Source organism: Gossypium arboreum, chromosome 10 (assembly GCF_025698485.1).
Source record: "Gossypium arboreum isolate Shixiya-1 chromosome 10, ASM2569848v2, whole genome shotgun sequence".
NCBI classification, from domain to species: Eukaryota; Viridiplantae; Streptophyta; class Magnoliopsida; order Malvales; family Malvaceae; genus Gossypium; species Gossypium arboreum.
In genome coordinates, this window is record NC_069079.1 from 65,959,677 (window position 1) to 65,985,715 (window position 26,039).

At 35.3% G+C, this 26,039-nt stretch overlaps 1 pseudogene; it reads right to left on the reverse strand.

Moving 5' to 3' along the window:
* Window positions 1–19: 19 nt before the first annotated feature.
* On the reverse strand, window positions 20–16,341 carry LOC108464846 (chloride channel protein CLC-d-like; annotated as a pseudogene).
* Window positions 16,342–26,039: the final 9,698 nt, after the last annotated feature.

A 26,039-nucleotide genomic window follows, 5' to 3' on the forward strand; every position in this document is an offset into this window, starting at 1 on the left:
AAACAAAAATTCATAAAACTACTAAAACACCGATTAAATCGATTTTTTAAATAAATTCAAACAATCCTGATTTCCGATTTGATAATGGTTCTGAACGGTTCAACATCACTATCCGAACTGTACCCAAAATATCAAACTATGAACTAAAAAAAGCGTGCAAGAAAAGGAAAAACACCAGTGACTTATGAGACCCCAATTCTTGACTAGAGGGGACACAAAAAATCTTCGCCCTCAATCGATCGGTCTTTTATACCCTTTACACCTTGTGTGAACTCAAAATTTAACCATTTGTAACTCCATCACCAAGCTTCCCGAGTGAGCAACTTAAACTTGCAATATCCGATATGAAATTGAAGAGATAATCCGTTAAATACAACTTGCCTATCAAAGCTATTATACATTTTTCATTTTATAATAATATGATACAGCGTTCCAGTCAGTGTGGTATATCGGATCTAACCTAACTGTTCGAACAAATTTATGTAGAAGAGAATTTGAGCTTAGGAGAAGAACCGTAATATGTTATGTAGTAGACGTATGATGTTGAATATCATGATCCTGAATCAAAAGACCATTCAGAAGTGGGCACTCTGCATCTGCATTTCCTACCAACAATCTTTTCTCATGTCGCTGACCTCTACCATTAAACCTAAAAATAGAACAGAAATCAAGGCAAATACTGACATGCCAAAGATAATAAAATATATTAGATATTAAAGATTAATATTTATATTTATATTCATATAAAATAAATATATAAATATTAATTATTAAGTAGTAATCACAGAATTAAAATATATTTACTCACCCTACTCTGTCCGAGCTAAAAAGGTTGCTTGGTCCCTCAGACAAGTTAGATAATTGATGTCGAGATTATGCCCATGAAACACTTACAGAAGAGAGAACATGAACACACCAAGATAATATATGCTTGCCATAGGAATACTATTAGAGTTTCTATTGTCAAGTTCAGACGCACCTTAACATCTGAAGATGTTACTAGTTATTAAGTCAAAGAGACCTATCTTACACTTTAGTTGACATTAGGAGAAAGAAAATTAGAAGGGCCATTTTCGGCGATAGGAGCATACTACCTTAAAACCAAAACTGAATGATTTTTACTGTTGTGCCTGCACGTCAACTTGCACACTACATTATTAGTTAGGCAGATTCTAGCTCTCATTTCACCCTTGAGATTTGCACATAACCACCTTTGTGACTTGAAAGAGAGTCCGCGATATAGCTTTAAAGTCTGTTTGGTGAGGTTAGACAGGTGTCAAGTTGAGATTAGAGTTTCCACATACTTTATACGTTCTCAGTCAATTAGAATTTTGTAAACAGAAAGTAAGGCAGCAGAGAGACCTTACACTAGTTGATTGGAGCTCCATTGTAGTTGAATCAGTTTCCTGTGACATAAAAGATCACATGTTCAAATTACTGTAGAGTCCAAATTAAAAATCTTAAGAAAAAGTACCTCTTCAATCAACAAATCCTTTCTAGTGATCACACCAATCACACGAGATCCACGGGGAACAACAAATATGTGTCTCAATCCTAGTTGCCGGAAAATATTGTAAACCTATACCGTCACCATTAACAAGTAAAAGACAAAGATACTGTGACAAACATGATAATCTGTTAAAAGCAACACTGTAAAAAAGAAATCACCTTTGTTAATGACATATCTTCCAGTACAACATATGGTGAGGGATTCAAAAACGGTGCAAGATCTATGTACATTTCTAGGTCATCTGAACTAAGATGAATATCATTTATTGATATTCCTTTACTTGAAACAGGTTTAGCAAATTCACTAAAATTGTGCCTGTAAACAAAGGGAGCTATTTAGTCTTAAGCTGAACTGAATAAAAAGCCAGAATGAAACTATAGAAGTAAAACTTATAGCAGACTTCAACTTACCCAATCCGTTGGGATCCACCTCTGGGATCACAAGGCAAAGGACTATACTGGAAATCTATCTTAGATTGAAGAAGCACCAGTAGGTGACTGCATTATAAGCAAAGCGCAGCAGTTAGTTCTTCCAAGCATGCTTCTGCTCTACAACATAAAGAGCAAAACCTCTAGGAGCGAAAAAAATGTCATTTGTTGTACCTCCGAAGCATAAGTCCGATAACAAGTGTTTCTCCATTTCTTGTGTGATCAATTACCTAGGTAAGGTGAACAATGAAATACTGTTTTCATAATTGCTAACATTGAACTAGAGACAAACTATGTGAATTGAACTAGAGACAAACTATGTGAAAGCTAAGCTTACAGGAAAGTCATTATGCTTGTTGCTCTGCAAAATAGAGACCACATCTGTGTAGAAATCAGAGTATTTGATACTAAATAGAACATAAAACAGAGTTTTTTATATACAACCTATGACACTACTTTAGGAAACTCTAAGTTAGGAAAGATACTAAATAGGAGATATGATCCCTTAAAATAAGGGATTTTAATAAAAAATATCTACAAAATATTCCTAAAATATCTACAAAATATTCCTACACTCCCCCTCAAGCTGGAGAATATACATTGTATAATCCCAGCTTGAATAGGAATTTATTGAACACGTGTTTTGGCAAAGCCTTGGTAAGAATGTCGCAATCTGTCCTTCCAAGGAATGTAAGAAAGAGTGGCTGTCTTTTGTTGACTTGATCAGCAATAAAATGTCTATCAATTTCAACATGCTTTGTTCGGTCATGTTGAATCGGGTTCTTGGCAATCTGAATTGCAGATTGATTATCACACAAAACTTCAAAGTGATCCTCCGATTTGTGCCAAGTTCTTTTAGTAATTTAAGTAGCCAAATTCTTCAAGATATCCCCAAAGCTAGTGCTCTAAATTCAGCTTCAGCACTACTTCTTGAAACAATGATTGTTTCTTACTTCTCCAAGTTGTAAGGTTACCCCAAACAAAAGTGCAGACCCACTAGTGGATCTTCTTTCGGTGAGATCTCCAGCCCAACTAGAGTTTGTAAAAATCTTATGATTCTGTCTTGTTTCTTCTTAAACATTAAGCCGTGTCCTGGAGTTTTCTTCAAGTACTTGAGAATTCTATTTTCTGCTGCCATATGCTCTTCAAGAGGATTAGTCATGTGTTGACTTATCACATTTACGGAAAAGCTATATCCGGCCTTGTCAAGGATAAGTAGATTAGTTTCCCAACTAACCTTTGAAATTTCTCTCTGTCTACTAAGGACTCATCTTCTTTATTGAATCTCAAGTTTGCCTCCATTGGTGTATCAGTGGCTTACGACCAAGAAAACCAGTTTCTTTGAGTAAATCAAGTACATACTTTCTCGGGTTGATCACAAGTCCTTCTTTTGATCTTGCCACCTCCATTCCTAGGAAATACCTTAGCTTTCCCAAGTCCTTGGTTTCGAATTCCCTGTTTAACAACTTCTTCAAATTGCTAATCTCTTCCTCATCATCTCCAGTAAGAATGATGTCATCCACATACACAATTAGGATAGCTTTCTTATTTGTAGAAGTTACCTTGATGAAAAGCGTATGATCGGCAAGGGACTGCTTGTAGCCATTTTGAAGAATGACTTTAGTGAACCGCTCGAACCAAGCTCTAGGTGATTGTTTTAACCCGTATAGAGACTTGTTGAGCTTGCAAAGCTTGTTGCTACCTTCAATAGACTTTGAGCCAAGTGGCAATTGCATATAGACTTCTTCCTCAAGCTTGCCATTAAGAAATGCGTTTTTTACATCAAGTTGGTATAATTTCCCAGCCAAACTTAGGAGTACTCGAATAGTGTTAAGCTTTGCCACAGGTGCAAAAGTTTCTGTGAAGTCTATCCCATATGTTTGCGTGAAACCTCTGGCCACTAGTCTAGCTTTGTATCGTTGGATACCGCCATTGAGTTATACTTTACAGCAAAGATCCATTTACGACCGACGACCTTTTCCCTTGAGGAAAGTCCGTAATGGTCCAAGTAGCATTTTCTCTAGTGCACAAATTTCCTCTTCAATAGCCCTTCTCCATTTTGGATCCTTTAGAGCTTCAGCTATGCTTGTGGGAACTCGTTCTTTATCCAAAGTTGCTGTAAATGCTTGAAAAGACGGCATCAATGAATTATAACCAAGAAATTTTTCAATAGGATGCTTGGTGCATCGTCTAACCCTTTTCTAATAACAATAGGAAAGTCATCTAAAGTAGTGGACTTACTGATTTCTTCTTCCATTTCAAGATTGGACCCAAATCCAATTCTCGGCAAGAATCAGATTGCAAAATAGTCTCAGGGATATGTCTTCTTTTTCTTGTGTAGACACGAAGCTGTTTGGGTGGTGGTGGTTTTTGAAGACTGTTAATTGGAGTAGGTGTATTTTCAGGAAGAGTGTTTAAAGTGGGTGTAGGTGAATTAGTCATAAGTACTACAGGAGAATCAATAGGAGCATTCACAGGTGACAAATCTGCAGGTAATGGCGAACAAGATGGCAATTCTGAAGGTTGAGAATGAAGATTAGGAGGAGATACCTGTTGTGGATGAAAATCACTCCATGTTTCCCCCTGAATTTCAGCCTGAGTGAAATAGGAATCCTGCTCATAAAATGTTATATCCATAGTGGTGAAAAATCGTTTAGAAGGAGGATGATAGCATTTATAACCCTTCTTAAGTGAAAATACCCAACCAATACACATTTTAAAGACTTAGGATCTAACTTGGACTTATTAGGAGCAATATTTTGGATAAAAGCAGTCAGACCAAAAATTTTAAGTGGCGAATGGAGGAGATAGGCTTAAAATGAGGAAAGTGCTGCAAAAATATAGATTGAGGCGTTTGAAATTTTAAAACCTTACTAGCCATCCGGTTGATTAAATATGTGGCGATTAATAAGGCTTCCCCACAAATATTTAGGAACATCGTGGTAAATAGAAGAGAACGAGTAACTTCAAGAAGGTGCCTATTTTTTCTTTTCGGCAATGCCGCTTTTTTGTGGGGTTCCAACACAAGAACTAATCGAACTATGCTCTTTTCCTTAAAAAATCACCTAAAGACCTAGCAAAAATTCAACGCCATTATCGATTTAAAGAGCTGGATTTTAGACCCAAATTGAGTGAGAACCATGTTATAAAATTGCACAAAAACACTAGCAGTTTCAGATTTATCTTTTAGCAAATAAGTCCAAGTTATCCTCATGTGATCATCAATAAAAGTGATAAACCACTTACAATTATCAGCATTCTTCACCCGAGAAGGGCCCCAAATATCACTATGGATCAAAGCAAAAGGGTAAGAAGGCTTGTATGTAGAAGGAAAATAAGATGATTTAGTATGTTTGGCAAGAGAGCAAACTTTGCAAGAAAAGAATTAGGCCTTTTATTAATTAATAGAGCAGAAACAATTTTGCAAGGTATTGGAAACTAGGATGGCCTAAACGAAAGTGCCATAACATAACAAGATCAACTTTTCCTAAAGCGGTAAATGACTTGGAGATCTCGATTTTAGGAGAGGTAGGAGGATGTAGAGACCATTATGCAAGTGGCCTTACCAATCATCTTCTTGAGTTCAAGGCTCGCAAAGTACAATCACGATCATTAAAAATTACAGAGCAAAGGCAAGTCTGTGGACAATTTACTAACAGAGATGAGATTGCACATCGATTTGGTACAAAGAGAACATTTTAAGTGCAACCTGTTCATTGAGAATAACGATGCCATGTCCTTCTATTTTGCATTAAGGTACCATCAATTTGTTTTGTGACTTTACCAAAGGTATGGAAAAATTGTGAAACAATGCCTTGTTACCGATCATATGATCCGTAGCACCGAATCGAGGATCCAATTAGGAGTCAACGGGAGGAGAAAATGCAGAGAAGAAAGGTTACCTTCGGATCTTTTATGACCAGATTACCTCACAAGACCCTTGAAACTTTCCAAATAGTTTTTGAAGTTCAGAATCTGTTCTTTAGTGAAACTAGTGATGAGGTGGCAACGGCAAGGCTTGATTTATTATCTCGAGAGTGCTTGGACTTCCATCCCGAGGCTTACCATGAAGCTTCCAACACTTCTCCTTAGAGTGGCGTGCTTTTACAATGATCACACCAAGGTCTCCCGTTTGGAAGAGGAGATGATTGATGGGTCAAGAAAGCAGATCTTCGAAGTGGAATATGGTTCATCGACAGATCACACACCTTCGCTTTCTTCTTTCTTGACCATAGAGAAAGCCTCTCAAGGAGGGAAGAGGAGAAATAGCCAGGACCCTGCCGCGAACCTCATCCAGGTCCTTATTTAAGCCTTGGAGAAATTGAAAAAGTCTTCGTTGAGTAACAATTTGCTGATAAAGAGCAGCATCTCTTGGATCTACCCAATCATAATGTGCATACAAATCTAATTGTTACCAAAGAGCAGTAAGGGTATTGTAGTAGAGAGTAACAGCATGGTTCCTTGTTTAAGGGTGGTGCTTGATCTTCAACATGATATAATTCAGCAATGTTATCCGTGCTAGAGTAGGTTTCATGGACTGCACTCCAAATTTCAGCGGTGTGGTGTAAAGAAGAAAGTTTCGCTTATACTGGGTCATGGAATTAAGGAGCCAAGTCATAAACGACCATTGTCACGCATCCACTTAGCAAAACCAGCATCGATCACAAGCGAGCTTCTTGATTTCACCAAGAACGTAGTCCAATCTTTCTCGCCCAAGAGAAAAATCTTAACCGATTGGGACCATTCAAGAAAATTGTTGCCATTCAATCGATGGCGGTGATAGTCGAGACAGCACGAATCGATGGAGCATCGGAACAGAAAAATTTTTGGATTTGAAGTAATCTCCAAGTAGGAGAAGGAGTTTTGGACATGGTCTAGGTTGAATAAAGAAATCGTAACCTAAGCTGATACCATGTAGAAATCAGAGTATTTGATACTAAATAGAACATAAAACAGAGTTTTTTATATACAACCTATGACACTACTTTAGGAAACTCTAAGTTAGGAAAGATACTAAATAGGAGATATGATCCCTTAAAATAAGGGATTTTAATAAAAAATATCTACAAAATATTCCTAAAATATTTACAGAATATTCCTACAATCTGCAACCTTTACAACCAGAGGAAGTGAGAGAACCTACAAACGTAGAAAAGCGAGCAGCTTAGGAGTCAAAGTTGTCCTTTGCTTTAAGCACTTGCATGATTATCAGCTCGTATCTACACTAGAGATTTTTTTTATACCAAAACAACACAAAACCATGGCATCCTTGTCAGTGAAAGCAGATCAATCAACTAACCTTCTGGTTTCCGCAGGCTTCCTTGGCAGTCATTTTCCGCATCTCATATTTGGGTCTTGATTCCAGCAACGGAATACCACACAGTCGTGCTTGTTCTTCATATAAGCCTTCATTAAAAGCATCACCAACAGCCTGGGAGGGAAGAAGTGCAAGGACATTTAGACCATGTCAATCAAGAATTGATAAAGTTATCAACAATAAACTTTATACCTTTGATATAAGAAGAACAAGCATAATAAGAGGTAGAAGTTTCAAGTTATTAGTGATTTCGACCATGATGACACACAGAGAAACTGTCATCTGCACGGAAACACCAAGAAAAGAAGCAGCTCCCAAAAGTGCATATCTGCAAATACACCAAATTGTAGAGCACGTCAGCAATGATATTGTATGGTATGCAAAAAGAAAGGTGAGACTCTTAAGAATCACTAAACAAAAGAGACAAAGGCAAATAAGAAACATGATTACCATTGACTGCAAAAACAGGTCATAACACGAGTGGACATATTCTTTATTTAAATTAAGATCTCTCTGTCATGTTTATGTATACAACCCCCCTTTTTTTCTTATGACAAGTATATATATATTTATCTAACTTGACTAATTACAGCTTTTTAGGAAACTTCAAAACTTAGTTTGGAGGGGCTGCATGGACCCAAATGCCAAAAGCATATTAATAAAACATTGTGAGTGGAATCATAATACCGATATAGATATTGATTATTCAAATTCCATAGAAGTAAAAGAAACAATGTACTTACGTTCCCTATTCAATATTGAGCTTCTTGTAGTGATTAACAGTAAAAATACCAACCAGACGGCCATATGTTGATCCTATCATTATTCCAGGAACAAATTGACCAGCTGGAACAGCAGTACCAAATGTAATTACTGCTAAGGTATAAAACATAACCTGAAATCATTTGAATTGAAAGAAAATTCAGGCCAAGAACTGTTTTCAGGGAAAAATGTATTAGCCTATTCTTCAGCTGTATAAATATTTAAAATAAATATAATCAATACTACTATTAAACAAACCTCCTACAAGTTTTCAACTAATAAATTTGGTATGTTCCTGAACTGTTTAAATTGTGACCTGTAACAAATATATTTGGAGGATATAATATGAAAATTATAAAATATTCTGAATAATCATCCATTTTATGGAACGGTTCTGCTCTGTTTCTTCATTCTATCTAATTAACTTCTTAAGCATTCTTTTTTTTTTTTAAGAAAATCGTAATTAGGAACAACATGATGAAGACAACATAAATATCTCAAGGGTTAAGAAATTTTCCCTCTTCAATATGAGATACAAAGGCACATTGTCTAAGCAAAGCAAATCACCATAACCTCAAGTAGCTTGGACATATTATACGCTATTCTATGATCCCAAGTACTTTAAATCTAACCATGTTTGCCTCTATTTCACCTTTTATCTCCAATTGACATACTGTTTAGCTAGACTCAACAGGAGAATGGAAGATGTTTCCCTTCTAATATGTTGTGTCCCTCCAACCCAGACTTTACATTAAAATTTCCTTTTCTAAGAAATTTAGAGAAGGAAGATAATTGGTCTACGGTTCTTGCTTAAGAAAAACAGGTATGCATCCCTGTCATGCTAACTTTACAATGTCATGCATAACAATAACCACATCAAGTATTTAAATTTTCAAAATACATCAACCGTATACTTGGAAAGAGTCAACAAGTTCACATAGCATTACCACAAATGCCAACAAGCTTTGGGCGCTGAATTCATGAATTGTTTTTGCACTAAACAAATTTCTGATGGCATCATCCTGTGACAAAAATAAACCTGTTAAAACAGAAACAAGCAAGGCAATAGCATTTCACAGGAAAGGAACATCTCAAAAGATTCGAGAAACCTGAGTATTGAAGAAGATAGTCGCAAGATCATTGTATTCCTTCTCCTTACTGCAGTAGAACTGCAGATAAAATTAAATCATATTGAGGAGAATTAACCTAAATGTGAATCAATCAAAACTTCAAGAAAAAAGGCAGGAATTAGAAAACAAAAACTTTGCTCTCTCCAAAATACTATTCATCTGAAAATTTACGTATGTCGGTATGAATAAATATGTACCTATATGCATACAAATATAAAAATATTAGCACATAATTACATCAGCATGATGGCTCCTGAGATAAATCCACTCAGAAGACAAATATTTTAGAATAAATAAAAGCTACAAAAGAGTAAGAAAACAGGAAAGTTGAAATACTCTGTTAAAAAAGTTGTTCAAGGTTCAGAAGTAAGAAAGTAAATTTAAAGTATAGCCAGATGCAGTTCCTGTATTCTTGCAGTTAGTAAACTCTTAGTGATTTTAGCTGATATAATAGCAGATAAAAACCACAACCATTATAGTCCGATAAGTACAAACTGGATAGAGAAAAACATTTACCAAATGAAACTGCATCATGATTTAAACAGTAAGGAAAACATGGAATACCATGCATGTCAAGTTGATACAAACAGTAGGTAACTATATGAGCATATCTTACAATTACATAATTCCCATACATTCCAGGAGCCCTCGGGCATTCAATTTCAGAGTCAGGATCAGAGTCTGGACACGGACTGCATTTTCTCAAAAGTGGTAGTCCAAAAGTGGTTTAAAATATTAGACATGCTCATTGAGAACTCAAGCAGTTTCGACAGATACTAGAATTCTCACCTTGACTCGATTCCCTTTCTTGTGCAAATAATTTCTTCTCCACCGAGTTACATAAATAGTAAGTTGGTTAAACAAAGCTCCTGGGCTCAATAAAAGAATCAAAAAATATTAATAAAAAAGATATTGTAACATATACAACATGAACGAAAAACAAAGACTAATACTGATGGAGAAATTTGGGCCTACTTTTAATTAGGGTTATATCTCGAATTTTTTATTTTACTAGGATTTTATGTTTATAAGTAGATATCATTGTTATTGTAACTTTAATGAGGTTTTGCATAATGAATATTCGAGAATTTGAGATTGTGATTTTCTTCCAACTAATGATTCTCTTCTGATACTTTCCCTAGTCCTATGTTCAGTATTTTGGATTTTATTTTTATATATAAATATCATAAGAGCAGATGGCTGTACCTAGCAGACCTCCAATGACTCCAATAACCGCCATCGGTAACAATTCCTCAAAAGAGTAGTCTTCTTGACCACTGAAAAGGAAGAAAGTAGGAAAAAATGTTGGAAGCAGTTAATCTAAAGCCAGGCAAAAAGTTTTAGTTAAGATGCAAGAGCTGAAGGAAGTTCATATCCTAACCCTGATATATCCCATATTATGAAACCACCCAAGCCAAAATGTCCACAGTTTCCACTTTTACACCCTTCCATTGCAGCACATACCACAACAGCCACAATTGCAGAAGTGAAAAAGACACGCCACATTAGTTGACTCCTCCACCTTCAAAAGGCAAAGGCAAAGTTCAAATGAATGTAAAGGTTGAGTTAAATACCTGTATGCATGTATGCATGCAAAAACATATGCATCCAAATCTATATCTGCATTTACACATGAATGAAAACAAAAGAATAATTGCATAACTTAAGATACATAAGGGAATGCAGGAAAATTAATTAAAAATGTAAACAGATTAGCCTCGGACAAACAAACTTGTTCATATACTTCAAAAAGTAGTTGAGAACAAAAACTATTTACCAAGATGTAACCTCTTCCAAGGCAAATAATACACCCCCAACTGGAGCTCTAAAAGCAGCAGCAACTCCAGCTGCACAACCACAGGTTACCTTTTCAAAATATTAGAAAAATAAATAAATGGGCAAAAAGTTCAAGGTACATCACCTCCATTGTTAGCAAAAATGATAGACAATGACCAAATATATCTAAGTTCAATTAAAGCAATCAACATCAATAGGAACCACAAAAAGAGATAATGGAAATATATAATAATATAATCATTCAGAAGTGGTTTATGGGAGAAAACAGCAACAATGGAAAGAATAGGGCTGAACAAACAAGTATGAAAGAAGATGGAACTCTAGAAAACTTAGGGTTTAGAAAAATCCTCTAATTTCTTTATATTAATTCAAAGAAGATGATAATAGTAATAATAATAAGAAGAATAAGAATAAGAATAATTATAATAATAATAATAGTAATGATAATGGCTGTAAAGCCTGCAACTTATTTATATAAGCTTCCTTTCTTGCAAGTAAAGTTACTAGGCTTTCTTGCAAGTGAAGTTTTATCTAGCCGTAGATTTAAACCCTAAAGAAACTTAATAATCCTAGTCATCCATAAAATATCTAATACTCAATTTTATTGAAATAATAAAATACTATAAAATAAATAAAAACTTCTGCATCATTCTCCCCGGCTTGGAAAATTTGTTCCAGTAAGAAAAACTTCACTTCAACATAAATTTCTCGACCGGCACTTTGCAGCTCTCCTTACACTACCCATGAACTTTCACTTGTTGTTTCGGCTAACCATTTCAACAAAAATCTCAAATATTGATTACCCCATCTAAACCAAGCTTCTTCAACATCAATCACATCTTCAATAACCTCTGTTTAGTCTTAGGAAGCTACTGCATATTATCTGAATTTTCAACATCATTTTTGGTGATGTTGCTTTCAGCAATATTTGTCGCCAAAACAAATTTTTGCTTCTTAGGTAGAGCACATAATGGTTAGCATAAAACCATGTAGAAAAAAATTCAAAAACTTGCTAGGATTCTCATGAAAGTTGTTTACTTTAATCTTGTCAAGGAGCTTAGAAGTGTCATCCCAGCCTAGAGGGAAACAAGAATAGCTCCATCAGCTTCATAGAAGCAAATATGTTTAATTGCAACCTCCACCGTACCAAAATGAATATGAGAACCTACCCATGCTTCAAGTGAATATCTTCTAGATGCACTGTAATGCTTATTTTGAGAATCAATGCCAATATCCATAGCTTCAAAAATAGGAAACTTCCCAGAACCGGATTCCATGAACTTGGGTGAAATAATAACACCTCACCATGTGTTGCTTGAAGTTGTTCAAACTGGATTTTCTCTCCAACTGGTTGGCTTTACCAACATGTTGATTTGACCCAATATAAACTTATGTTGCTTCAAATCTTCCAACAAGACTTCCAGCACACCTACTTCTCTTATAGCTTTATTGTATTCATCAAATGATAGGAGCTTTACGTAAAAAGAATGGTAGTTGAGCTTTAACTCTGATGTAACTGGTTGCTATGGTAAGCAACATAGAGACAACAATTCCTGTTTAGGAACACCATTCACTACAATCACAGCATATTCAAGAATTTCAAGATTAAGAGAGAAATAATCCTCATTTGCTGACACGACTTATAGTTTCCAAGATGACTAGAAAAAATTTAAACATTCTGTTTAAAAGTTCTGCCTATTGATTCCTGGTATCTTCCTTCAGAAAAATGTCTTGCAACAAATTCATTTTTGTACTCATTAAAATGAGATGAAAGTCTGGACGCCAAGGAAAACGGTCACGCAAAAGCATTAACAGAAAGTCCACATTCATGCCTCTTTCACCAAGACTCTCTCCTTTTTCTGAGGATATTCTGACACCATCTATTTCAATTGAAACCATTCGGAACCTAACGTTTAGTTGCAGCTCTCAGAAAGATAGCTTTCATGTTGGATGCAAGATGTTTTCCTTCAAAAGACTGCATCACCTTTGCACTGTTACTTTCCTTCAAGCTTTCTTGGTTTTTCTGAAGTTCAGCACTGAGTTCTCTTGGCAAAATATTATTCGAAAGTAGAAATTGCATCAGCTCTCTTTAATCTAGAATTATCACAAGGCATTGTGTCCCCTGAGATATCCAAGAGATTTTTGACTGACCTCCAATCCTCACCTTCCCTAAGGTTGTGGCTGTCATTCTATGAAGAACCGAAGGCTCTTCCTCTATTGGTTACACAAGAACTTCTCCACTTTATTTAGAATATTCATCATAGATAGGTTCTAATAGATCATAATCTTGCTCTTCCGCATGCATCTTGCAAAGAGAACAAGCAACTTCAACATTAATTCCACTCTCATTTAATTCTAGGGCATGCACTAACCGCTCTTTCAATCCACCTCGTAGCGCAGGGTCTATGGGTCCAACATCATAAAAGGGGTTTTCTTTCTCACCAAAATTAGATTTATCAGTGAGACTACCTTCCAATATGTCAAATTGATTGGGGCACCTTCCAGAATCTCCATCAAGGTTCTCTCTTGTTCCTGTTGCAACCAAGCATAACGTGCATGTGATAATTCTTCAATTGCACCTTGTAGGGCAGCCAATTCTGTTTTTGGATCCTGATTTCCTCCTCCTCAAACTCTTATCAACCCAACCATGGCTTAAAAGCAAACCTTAACATAGACCTCAGATCTAATTAGGCTCTAATAGCAAAACCAACGTGGTTAAAGGGAGAAAACAGTGACAACAGAAAGAATTAGGGCTGAACAAACAACTAGCAAAGATGGAACTCTGGAAAACTTGGGGTTTTACCAAAACCTCCAGTTTCTTTATATCAATTCAAAGAAAATAATAATAATAATAATGTAAAGTTATATAAGCTTTCCTTTCTTGCAAGTAAAGTTACTAGGCTTTCCTGCAAATAAAGTTTTATTCTAGCCCTAGATTTAAACCCAAAAGATACTTAATAATTGTAGCCATCCATAATATATCTAATGCTAAATAAATAAAATTGAAAGAGTAAAACATTATAAACTAAATAAAAGCTCCTGCATCAGAAGGATTGATCTTTTAACAGCTATACGTGAAATAGGAGAAAATCCATGAAGTTATTCTCTCATATATACTCTCCAGATTTATTAATCAAAAAGACTCACAAGATTATGACGATCCCGATCACTCTTGAAACCTTGAAGCCACCTAGAACTTATATGATATTTTGTGGATCCACCCTGAATAAACACATCACACAAAATTAAAATTTAGCATGGAAAGCTCTATAGAGATGCTACACATACAACAGCAAAAATGTTAAACTTTCAAGGCAGCATTGAATGTAGATACTATTGTTAAAACACACTAATATTGCATTCCAAGTTTACAACCAAGAAATAGTTGTGGTACAAAATCACCCTCCTCTCTTCAAGGACTACTAATCAAGTCACTCATTATAAAACTGTGAAATTTTCAGAGCAAATTATGGTGAAAATCATATCTTGACATTAGCATACTTTTAATACTATGTGCTTACTTGTCCAAGAAGAGATGCAATACAAGTGCCAGTATGGACAAGAGGACCTTCTTTTCCCAGAGCTAACCCACCTCCAACTGAACCAATACTTCCAAAAATCTACAAATTACAATGACAAGAATGCAACTGGAATAGATCTAGATACAGTAAATGGCATGGATACGGATTGATAAACCTAAAAACCCTAATCTAAATTTAAAAGAATTTTAAAATACTACCAGCACATAAATTTTCTACTAAAAAAGCTGTGAACCATAAATGGACAACTGGTTTATGTCTCAGCAACAAGATCATGCTGGCGAGATTATCATACCTTTCCAATCAAGGTTCTAAGAAGAAGGATACCAGGAATATCAATTCCTGAGGATTAAGATAAGCATTGGATCGTCAGACTACACAACACTTATGACAGAGCATTAACATTAATGAGTATTGTGTGGAAAATGGATTGGAAAATATCAAAACTTACCATTCAAATAACCCTTGATTTCAGGAATACCAGATCCTGCTGCTGCTGGAGCAAATTGGGTAATGATATATACAGAAGAAAAGACTAAGGCTAAGTTGATTAGTATGTAAATTAGACAACCAGCCAGATATGACTTCTGTATTATGTTAAAGGTCAAGGAAAACTTCCATCCAGCAAAGTTCTCGACTGAAATATTAATTCGGATATACTGTCGAATTTGGTTAAGCAATCAGTTAACTAAATTATAAATTAATTTAGTTGGAGTCGGTTAATAATTTTTTAAAAGTTCGGTTAACGGTTAATTCGGTTCGAAATTAGTCGAGTTAACTGAATTAACCGAATTTAATAAATAATATTATAATATATAAGTATTCAATCGGTTCGGTTAATTTTTGAAAATATAAATTAATTAGTTAGTTAAGTCGGTTAATTTTTATATATTTTATACTTGTTTTAACTAAAAATAAAATATATATATATAAATAAAAAGTCGACTAATTCAGTTAATGGTAGTTCAGGTCAGTTAACTATTAAATACTCCTAATTAGGGGAACTATGCTCGAGTGCAAACTATGTAAAATATAATTTTCAAACAATCTTAACTACCCATTATGATTCTAAACTTTTTACCCTTTCTAAGTTATTAAAAATTAGAAAGATTTAGTAAATAAATGAAACTAAAATAAATGTCACTCCATTCCCCAAATTAAAATCATTCCATCAAATACAACCCAAAATGTCAAAATCAGCTTAAAAAATAATTTTCTCCTTTAAAAAACCACAAAATCTAAGTCGAAACTGATTCCAGAAGCAATAACTTACCGATGCCTATAAGGAAAGCGAAGAACCATTTCATCCCCACGTTATATCCAACAAAAAGCTTTCCTCTCTGTGCCTAAATTATTAAATTCCAAAACACACAAAAAAATATAGTTCAAAAAAGCCTAAAAGATCAATAACTTAAAACTGAAAATTTACCCTTCTTTTCTTTACTTTCAAATTTAAAGTTACAGTTACATGTTCTTCTCAATAAGCGTAGTTCTCAATAACTTCGTAATCTAGGCTCTCTACACAATTCCTATTGTTTGTAGTACTCAACAGTCCAACTCCGTCAAGATCACCTTCTTCCGAACGTGGAAGCCGAGACCAAACAAGCCTCGCCGTTTCCATTCCGTTTTGAAAACAATTCGATAACATGATCAATCAATTTTCAAAATCGATTGACCTCTTGAAACAATGCTAAAACCCACTACGCTTCCACCAAATAATCTCCTTCAATTAATTTAAAAACAATTAGGAACGGAAAAGGAGAAAATTGACAGATAAGATTTTTGGAATGGAATGTTTCATGATTCGTAAACTGAAATATGAGAGAGAGAGAGAGATTCTCTAGCATAGTAACTTAACGTATTTCTCCATGTTCTTCCTATTTTAATAATTGAGATTTTTACGGTTGTTCCAATATGGGTCAAATATATTCCATAACTTTGAATCAGATACAAGAATGAAGGGAATTATAAATAATGTGAAACCCTCTATTTGTAAGATTTAGTGGTATATATTGAATTAAATCCATGGTTAACATTATTAAGTCACTAATATTTTAACTAGATAGAATTTATTATGGGTTCCACGAATCGGTCCAATTTAAGTAAGTCAAATGAATCATATTTAATTAGTTGACCTTCATAGATGCTCTATGTGCATTCGTCACAGGTTTTGATCTGTAGCCCGTGACATTCTTCCTTACTCATTCTCACGACGCCCTCGTTACGTCCTCAAATTGACATTATTTTAACTCGTCTCGAAACTATCTCGATGTCTTGACTTATGTCTCTGTCATCCCCTAACTCGAACTTTATTTCTCTCTTGTACATCTTGTTCGCAAGAGTCCACCACTCTTACTTGCCCCCATTGTGACTTACCTAGATTGTGATCCCTTAGATCCTCACAAATAGGTTTAGGCATGTCCACATTGAACACTAGACTAGCCTTGAGTTTTCGTCTATGTACACTTTTATTTTTTGAACAGATTGATTTAATAAAATTATTCATAAATTACATTAATACACTTTATATATTGTCTTCAATAGTTTTTCCATGCAAAGCAAAATGGAAGTAAATATTGACTCACTGGCTATATAATGTTTAACTAATATTAAGCGGTATTACGTGGTTAGATTGTAATACAGAAAGACATCTTATATTAGTGGATGAGCCTAAACATGTCCTTAGTCTAATAAAAAATGAGCAAAACAATTGAAAGACTAATATGTCGTCTATCAAGTCCAATTGGGGAGATGATTTATCTTGTGCATCAGAGAAGATGACTCCTAGAAGATAGAAATGTAGCTGTGACTAACTGGACTGATAGTACATCAGATAAGACCCATGTAGAATAGATCCTAAATCTATTTTGTTGGCTTCGGTGCCTTAAGTGTAGTATTTTCGTCTAAGTACACTTGTAATTTTTCGAACAGATTGGTTAATAAAATTGTTAATGAATTACATTAATACTTTATATTATTGTCCTCAAACATATTTTTACATGCAAAGTAAAATGGAAGTAATTGTTACTTATTGATTGTCTAATGTTTAACTAATACTTAGCGGTATTACGTGGTTAGATCGTAATACCAAAAGACAAATTGTATTAGTAGACGAACCTAAACATGTCCTTAGTCTAATTGGAAATGAACAAACCAATTGAAAGACTAATATGTTATTTATCAAGTCCAATTGGGGAGATGCTTTGTCACTAAATAAAAATAATACATATTTTCTAGAAAACAAACTCCCTTAAGTATTAGAAAGGACCTAATTTGCCACAATAAATTTTGGCAGATCACATTTACTTAAGTTGCTTGAGAAAATGCCTAATTACGCTAAGTTTCTTTGTGAAATCATGTATAGGCATAAGAATATAGGCAAAGGTGAAATGATAACTATGAATGCCGAGTGTAGTGTTGGTATAGCTAGGAAAATCCCACCTAAGCTTAAAAATCTCGAAAGCTTTTTTATACCTATAGAGATGGGGGAGTGAAATTTGGGAAAGCTCTTTGTGATTTAAGAGCTAATATTAATTTAATATCTCTCTATCTAATGTTGATTAAGCTTATGGGATTTACAAGATACATCGGCAACCTTGCACTTAATCGATAGATATCTTTGGTGCAACCTAAAGGTGTTCTAGAGGACGTATTAGTGAAAGTGAGATAGTATATTCTTACGATCTATTCCATTGTGTTAGACTTTGAGGAGTACTTAGACATTCTCATTTGTTAGGAGGAGCATTCTTCACCACTTCTAAATCAACTATTGACTTACAAAAAGGTGAACTAACTATGAAAATAGTTAGTGAAGTAGAGGTGTTTAAATGTGTTAATGCTTGTCCTGACATGGGAAATTCTTCTTATATTATTTATGCTTGTCACTTGATTAGTTCTTTGATTCCTTATGTTATTAATGAACTTGTCAAAGGTAATAGTAGCGGTGGGAAGTTTCAAATACATTTTTGAGGCCACGAGGAGTTAAGCTGAGAAAGAGCGTGACAATGTTTCAGTGCTCAAAGAACGAGGGTTACATAACTCGTTTAAGGAACAAATAGAGATATCAAGTGTCGAGCACCCTTATTATGCATCATTTTGAGGGCGTAACAAATCTCTCGAGAAACACTTTCTATACTTTATTTTAAAATTGAATGTTTTGTAAATTATTTGGATGTTTTATATTGTAATTTAGATTTTGGTTTTTTGGATTTTATTTTTTTGTTTTGGAATAGGATCTTATTAGTGTTTCATATAGAGTTTATTTTTCGATTGAATGTTGAGAATGAAATAAAATTAAAAAAGGGAATGTGGTCAGTGCCACAAAGCATTCTTGTCATGGTCGCAACAGTAATGGTAATTAAGTCATAATGGCATATATTATGTGTAGCATCACGACACAGGAGTTTTAGTGTCGCAACATTCCTGACAGACCCAAATGAAAATTTTGATGTTTAAAATAGAGGCAAAGTCACTAAAATGAGACAACAATTTTGCAACATGAGTGATAATCTACTTTTAGTCTCACGACACCAAGGCCTGGATGTCGCGACAACTCCAAGTCATGACCTAGTCTAACAAATACATTTAAAACTACTGTTTTAAGCCCTATACACTCAAATTTATTTTATTTTTCATCTTTTGAACCCCCAATATCTCTTATTCTTCCTTTTTTTCTCTCGTTTTAAGGTTTACAAGCTAAGCTTTTGTTCCAAAGATTTACACTATCAATGATTTTTTTTGTTCATTTTATTTCTCATCTTTTCTTCAAGTTTCAACACTAGTCTTCAAGTTTGGAGTTCAAAGCAACCAAGGCGATGCCCTTTTTCATCTTTTACTTTTACAAAACCGAGGTTAATGGTTCCTAACTCTTTCTTTTAGTGTGCTTTAATTGATACTTTTGCAAAATCAAATTTTGACTATTTATCTTGGTTATTTGTGACTAATGACAACATTATTTAGATGCTATTACAATTCTACTATTAATTGATTTTGTTGTGTTGTGATTTGTAGAACTAGTAAAAGGTTTTGGGTTATTACTTGGTTGATTGAAAATTTTTTTGTGAGGCTAGTTGGTTAGATTCCTTGTAGTTGTTAGGCATTGTTGTTATTTAACAATAATGGTTAAATTAGTATCTATGACTCCAAAAGGCAAGAAAAAGGAAAAAAAACCCAACCAGAAAAACCACTATATCTAATTTTGTAAATCGAGTCCATAAGATTATAAAAAAAAGGAATTACAAAGTTAGCATGAGAATATATTAGTAAACGGTCGAGTAATTTAATTAAGAAAATCATTAATTAAAATAAAAAGTCTAAATTGCAAAATGTTCAATTACTATTGAGTTTTAATTTAGAAAAATGGCAAGGGGCATAGTTAGAAATTAAGTGAGGGATTATAAAATAAATTAACCAATTTCATACAAAATTAGTGGAATGAAATGAAGATACTCACCAACTATTAAATAATTATTATATATAATGCCTTATATTAAAGGTTAATTTAAATTTATTATACTTAATTATTCCATTTAAACTATATATATGAGAAAGTCAGAAAGAGAAGGTAAAAGGCATATAGTTCTTTTATGTTGCTTGTAACACATTAATTTGACCCAATCACCGGGTTCAGGTACCAAGTGCCACAACCAACCTAAATAACTTAGCAAAATTTTGTTACTTGATTTACTTACGCACCTATACAATATCAATTTATACATACATTAGTATCATTCGATCTTACTCAATTGCATGAACAACATCATATTACAAAATTTAACTTCTATTATAACTCATATCATACGAGCATTGAATTCTTACAAACTTTCTACCTTATTAAACGTAACAGTTATTTACAAATTTTAAGTTGAGGCTGTAATATAGATACACAAAATTTAATCCCCGAGGTGTAGCCTCTAAGGGTGCCTCTCTATAAACATGAAACAACTTCAACACCCAACACATAAATCTAGTGGATTTTGGCTTGTCCCTTCCCATAAGGTCCCGACAATTCGTATTCCTGCATACAAGACATGTAACATCCTGAAATAGGGCTTAGTTGGAATAGTGGTTTCGGGACCACAAATACGGCATCAAAATATTTATTTTATGATTATTATGAGGTCTAGAATATGAATATATGCACGTGTTAAAGTTTCATGAAGAAATTCTAAGTATAAGATGTCCAATTGGAAATTAGGGATTAAATTGAATAAATTGCAAAACTTGATTTCTAGAAGCAATTTGTATGAAATTGCTTTAGATTATGAATTAGAAGGTCTTGGAGTGAAATTTTCCCAAATTCTAAATTTTTGGACAAAAATGGGCTTGCATGGATAAAATTTTAAAAAAAAGGCATAAGGGCATTTTGGTCATTTGTCATTTTAATGAATTAAAATGGGAAAAATCAAGCCAAAATCAGCCATTTTTCTTCTCCATGGCTGCCGAAAATTGAAGAGACACCATAGCTAGGGTTTTCAACATTTTCAAGCTTAATAGTAAGTGCTCCCAAGCCCCTTTTTCATGCTCTTTTTATTTTCGAAAACCCGGTAGCTTGCTCTCTCCATTTCTACCCATATTTTGTGCTAGGGTTCATGTTTAAAAATTTACCCATGCATGAGTTGCTTGTATTTTGATGGATTATGGAGGAATATGAAAGATTAATGTGTATTAAACATATTTTCCTAGTTGATTTTCATGAAAAACCCTTATAGGGACTATTTTGCAAAAGATGTAAATGTATGGTAGAAATGAGAAAATAATGGATAATGTGGGCTACCATAAGAAGGAAAAGTGTTCGGCTAGGCTTGGTTAAGATAGAAAGTGCATGTGTTTCATTATACGAGCCTAGGGACTAAATCGTAAAAAATGTCAAAGGTTAGGGGCAAAATGGTCATTTAGACCGGGAGTAGATATTAAACTTGAAATACATAATGTATCATATTAATGAGTTAATTTTGTTTATATAGACCCCGAGGAACAAATTCCAGAGGTCGATCGTGGTAAATGCAATGTTTCGGAATAACCGAAACATAACTCTGAAACGGATACCAGGTAAGTTTGGATAACTTAAAGTAAACCCCTAATATGTATAATTGTATGATTTATGAATGCATGATGATTATATTTATTATTGGCATGAATATCATAGAAATGCATATTTGACGATAACACGTGAAAAATGTCTCAGTTGAGATTAAAAAGGGAATTCGATGGACAAACCCTCTTTGAACTGAGATCCTACATATGTTCAGCAAGGATTTACCCCAGACGGGTAATCCGAGATCTCAAGTATGAAAAGGAATCAAGCCTGGACGGGTGTTCCTTGAATGATCAAGCCTCCCAAAGAATATGTGTGCATTATGGATTTAACCCAGATGGGTAATCCGATTAGGATCTAAATTTAGATTGGACTGGTAATTCAGATCCGAGTTCATTAAGGGTGGTTCTTGCTATAAGGGATTTAGCCTGGACTGGTAATCCTGCCATATAATGTAAGGTTCGCAGGAGTGTGTATATGAAATGATCATTCGTAAGAATTGACGGATTCCATCAAGATTTCTTAGAAACTCAATGGGATTAATATGATGTATGTCAATAAGATGATGAATGATGAGCTTATCTACATAAATTATATGATGCTTTGTTATGTAACTAAATCATTGATTGAGTGCATGTGATAGAGAATCGTTTCATAATTGATGTTTTCATGATTTAAATATGGATGTATGCTAATTACTCGGTAAGTTTACTTTCCGATTATTCGAGCTTACTAAGCATGAAAATGCTTACCCCCTCTCTTTTCCCCGTTTTACAGATCTTGAGGACTTATAAGGATTGGAAGACGGTTGGAGAAGCAACACACTATCAACTAGTCAAGCTTTGGTATAAAGACACTTCTATTTTGTTAATGGCATGTATAGGGCTTTGAGTATTTTGTCATATTTGTCATTTGAATTGCCAAATGAAGGCATGTAAAGATGTATTCATCTTTTGTAGAAGGCCATGAAGATTGGCATATTTGGAAGTAGGCTATAACCTACCTTTATATGCATGTTTATGTTCTTATACGATGGGTCATTACCAATTGGCAATTAGTCACGTGAACGAGCCAATTTCGAACGAATTAAAGCAACATGGAAACCCATAACATAAAAGGGGAAATAACCGTTTATGTATGAAACCAATGATATGAGGTTTTCATACAACCATCTTCATTAAGATTATTTACAAATGTAAAATTTTGTTTTCTCTAAAACTTGGTAACCACTAATCTCAAGTAGTAAAAAAAGGTGACTAAAGGCTTGGAAAATAGCCTATTAAGGTCCACACGGTTAGACACACGGGCGTGTGTCTAGGCCATGTGTGACACACGGTTAGACACACGGGCGTGTGTCTAGGCCATGTGTGACACACGGTTCATCCCCATGGGCGTGTGGCATGGCCGTGTGTCCCCTGCACTTAAAACTTTAAGTCAAATTGGCACACGAGTAGGACACACAGGCGTGTGTCTGGGCCGTGTTAATTTAACAGAATGCTCAAGTTTTGGACACGGAGTGAGCACACGGGCGTGTGTCTTGGCTGTGCCTAAATGTCAGTGTTGCCCACGGGTTAAAGGCATGGACGTGTCGTAGGCCACACGGGCGTGGGTGACCACATGGCCCATCATACACGGGCGTGTGACACTTCTAAATAAGAAAATTTTCTAAAGTTATTAAACGTTCCCTGTCCTATCCCGAACTATCTTTATGTATATTTAGGGCCTCAAAGACCTATTTAAGGGACAAGATGTGAATGTCTGAAAGTTTCAAATCTGAGCTAAACCTGGTGAGTCGATTCAGTATGTTTTAACTGTAAAGTTCCGGTAATACCTCAAATCCTATCTTGATAATGGATATGGGTGAGGGGTGTTACATTTATTGGTATCAGAGCTATGGTTTAGTTGGTTCTAGGACTACTTTAGAGGATGGTAAAGTTCGCTATACATGCCATTATTCGAGTGTTGATAGTGTGACGTCTCCTAATGGTTTAAATTGTTTTGAATATAGTAAATGTCTTCCAATCAAGCACAAGATGAGTCTGAGGGAGTCGAGAGCCATGCTCCAGCTTCCATACAACAAGTTGTATCTAGTAGTAGTAGAAGGTTAATGTCAGAAAGCCAAGAAGAGGCCCGAGCTTCCTTTTTTGATATGATGGATGAATGGTTTGGGGATTATCTAAGAAATTGCCCCAATATACCAAGACCTCCCCCGCCCCCTAACCAACCTGATGAGGATGTGCCAAAGCCCTGTTATAAGCTTAGGAAGTATGGGGCTGAGGAATTCATAGAGAAAGTTGATGATGACGCTGAAAGAGCCGGGTTCTGGCTCGAAAATACTACATGGGTGCTAAATGATTTGTCATGCACACCCGAGGAATGTTTGAAATGTGTTGTGTCCCTTTTGAAGGACACTGCATACAATTGGTGGAAAACCGTATCCTCGGTAGTGCCGAAAGAGAATATTACTTGGGATTTCTTCCAAGCAGAGTTTAGGAAGAAATACATTAGCCAACAGTTTTTGGACTCGAAGCAAAAGAAGTTCCTGGAACTCAAACAAGGTAACAAGATTGTAGCTGAATACAAGAGAGAGTTAGTACAACTAAGTGAGTACGCAACTGAATGGGTCCAAACTAAATCGGAAATGTGTAAACTCTTTGAGGAAGGCCTGAATGAGGACATCAAATTGTTGATTGGGATCTTAGAAATACGGGAGTTTGCCGCATTGGCCGATTGAGCCAAGAAGGCTGAGGAACTTAATAATGAAAGAAAACAAGCTAAAAGAGAGGCTCGAGTTGCGAGCAAGAGGCCTAGCGGTAAAACACTCTCGTTCTCCACGAAGAAAGCCAAGAGTCATCATGAATGCTCCACTTCGTCAGTGGGATATTCGGGTAGATCAAGAAGCTCTAAGCGACGAGGTCAAAAATCTTCCTCTCCGATGGTGACTAGTGTGGGAAGTGTAGATGATAAAAAATCGAAGTGTAAGAGCTGCAACAAATTTCACTTCAGAGAGTGCTGAATGAAAAGCGGTGCATGTTTTAGATGTGGTTCTCTTGATCATTTTCTCATAGATTGCCCAGAATAAACTGAAAAGGAAGTGGAAATAGCCCCGAAGTCGAGTGTTCCCATTCCACGAGGTAGACCTCTGAGACACCCTAGGAGTGCTAGTGGCAGTCGAGTTGTGATGAAAGACACTGCAAAATTAGAAGTTCGAGCCCCAGCAAGAACATATGTGATACGTGCTCGAGAGGAAGCCTCTGCTTCCGATGTTATTACGAGTACTTTCTCTCTTTTTAATACAAGTGTTATTGTTTTAATTGACCCGGGGTTAATGCATTCATATACCTGTATAAGATTGGCGTCTAGTATGAACATATCTGTTGAACCTACAGAATTCATCATTAGAGTGTTGAACCTACTAGGCAAATCCATCCTAGTTGATAAAGTCTATAAGAATTGTCCTTTGACGATTCAAGGTCATTGTTTTCCGGCTAACCTTATGTTGTTACCATTTGACGAATTTGATGTAATACTTGGTATGGATTGGTTAGCCCTTCATGATGTAACTGTGAATTGTGGTAGCAAGTACATTAAGTTAAAATGCCCAGATAGTAAGATTTTACGAGTCGAATCAAGAGAATTGGGTTCTCCGCCGGTTGTAATTACGACAATGGTTGCTCAGAGATATATGAGGAAAGGTTACAAAGCTTACCTTGCGTTTGTGATGAACACTAAGGAAACTGAATTGAAGATTGAGTCAGTGCCGATAGTATGTGAGTATTCAGATGTGCTTCCGGAGGAATTACTTGGATTACCTCCTGAAAGGGAAATAGAGTTTGGTATTGAATTGGTGCCAGAGACGACTCCTATTTCTATTGCCCGGTATAGAATGGCACCTACCGAGCTGAAGGAGTTAAAAGCACAGTTGCAAGAGCTGATAGATAAAGGATTTGCTAGGCCAAGTTTTTCACCTTGGGGTGCCCCTGTGTTGTTCGTAAAGAAGAAAGATGGTTCGATGAGACTATGTATCGATTATCAGCAACTGAACAAGGTGACTATCAAGAATAAGTATCCTTTGCCAAGGATCGATGATTTGTTTGACCAGTTGAGAGGAGCCACCATATTCTCTAAGATAGACTTGAGGTCTGGCTATTATCAGTTGCGAGTTAAAGACTCGGATGTACCCAATACAACTTTCAGAATGAGGCATGGCCATTATGAATTTCTGATCATGCCGTTTGGGCTGACGAATGCACCAGCTGTGTTCATAGATCTAATGAATAGGATCTTTCGACCATACTTGGATAAGTTTGTTGTTGTGTTTATTGACGACATTTTGATCTACTCTAAAGATGAAAGAAAGCATGCGAAACACCTGAGAATTGTGTTGCAGACCTTGCAGGAAAAGCAACTGTATGCTAAGTTTAGCAAGAGTGAAATTTGGCTCCAGGAAGTTGGAGTTTTGGGTCATATAGTTTTGGGTGAAGGCATCCGAGTTGATCCAAGTAAGATTTCTGCAATTG